Raw genomic sequence first — 1,628 nt, forward strand, 5'->3', positions numbered from 1 at the left:
TGGTGGCGCGTGCCTATAATCCCAGCTACTCAGGACGTTGAGGCAGGAGAATTGCCTGAACCCAGGAGGCGGAGGTCGCGGTGAGCCGAGATCGCACCATTGCACTTCAGCCTGGGCGACAGGGTGAGACTCCGTCTCAAAAACAAAAACAATCTTAAAAAACCTCACTTGTTCGGCGGGCATGATGGCTCACACCTGTGATTTGAACTGTTTGGAAGGCTGAAGCAGGAGCTCAAAGAGTTCAAGACTAGCCTGGGCAACACAGCAATAACAAATAAATAAATAAAAAGCTCAAAAAAAGCCAAAAACCAAAACCTAAAAAAAAAAAAAAAAAAAAAAAAAAAAAAAAAAAAAAAAAAAAAAAAAAAAAAAAAAAAAAAAAAAAAAAAAAAAGCCAAAAACATTTGTCACGTTGGGGGCAGTGGTATGTCCCTGTAATCCCAGCTACTCAGGACACTAAGACAGGAAGATTTTTTTTTTTAAGAGGTGGGGTTTCACTATGTTGCTCAAAGTGGTCTTGAACTCCTGGGCTCAAGCCATCCACCTGCCTTGGCCTCCCAAAGTGTTGGAATTACAGGTGTGAGCCACCACACTCAGCCTCAGGAAGAGCTCTGGAACCCAGGAATTAAAGACCAGCCTGGGAGCCAGGTGCAGTGGCTCATGCCTATAATCCCAGCACTTTGGGAGGCTGAGTTGGGTAGATGGCTTGAGCCCAGGAGTTTGAGATTAGCCTGGGCAAAGAGTAAGACTTTGTCTCTATTTAAATAAAATTGTAACAAACAAACAAACAAAAAACAGCCTGGGCAACATAGCAAGACCTTCATCTGAATAAAAATAATAAATAAACAAACACACTTTTATCTGCTACTAATTAGAACATATATGCAGGGTAACTTGAATCTATGCTTCTGGGTTGTGGGTCTCAAATTTGGCCCAAGTAAATTCTACTTATATTAATTTCGCCTCAGTTTTTTCCTTTAGGTTGACAATACCATGGTGGTTAACAGCAGTCACACTGACATGTGATGGCTAAGGTCAACCCAGGTTCTGCCACTTACTAACTGAGTGAACTTAGGTAACTTTTTTTTGTTTTTTTGAGATAGAGTCTCACTCTGTCACCCAGGCTGGAGTGCAGTGGTGCAATCTTGCCTCACTGCAACCTCCACCTCCCAGGTTCAATCAATTTTTCTGCTTTAGCCTCTCAAGTAGCTGGGATTACAGGTGTGCATAACCATGCCCAACTAATTTTTGTATTTTTAGTAGAGATAGGGTTTCACCATGATGGTCAGCTGGGATTACAGGTGTAAGCCACCACACCTGGCTAACTCAGATAACTTTTAAACTATTCTGTTCTAAGCCTTAGTTTAATTAGTAAAATGAATATTCTAATAATGACCATGCCATAGATTCTTGTGCAGATTAAATAAGATGCTATATGTAAAGAGCCTGTCAAATAGTGATGTTTGGCAAATGTTAGCTATTAATTTTATTTATTTAGTTATTTTCCTTCAGACAGGGTCCCTGTTGCCAAAGCTGGAGTGCAGTGGCGTGATCTCAGCTTACTGCAACCTCCGCCTCCCCAGGTTCAAGCGATTCTCCTGCCTCAGCATCCCAAGTAGCTGGGATTA

Source organism: Cebus imitator, unplaced genomic scaffold (assembly GCF_001604975.1).
Source record: "Cebus imitator isolate Cc_AM_T3 unplaced genomic scaffold, Cebus_imitator-1.0 Scaffold149, whole genome shotgun sequence".
Classification (NCBI taxonomy): Eukaryota; Metazoa; Chordata; class Mammalia; order Primates; family Cebidae; genus Cebus; species Cebus imitator.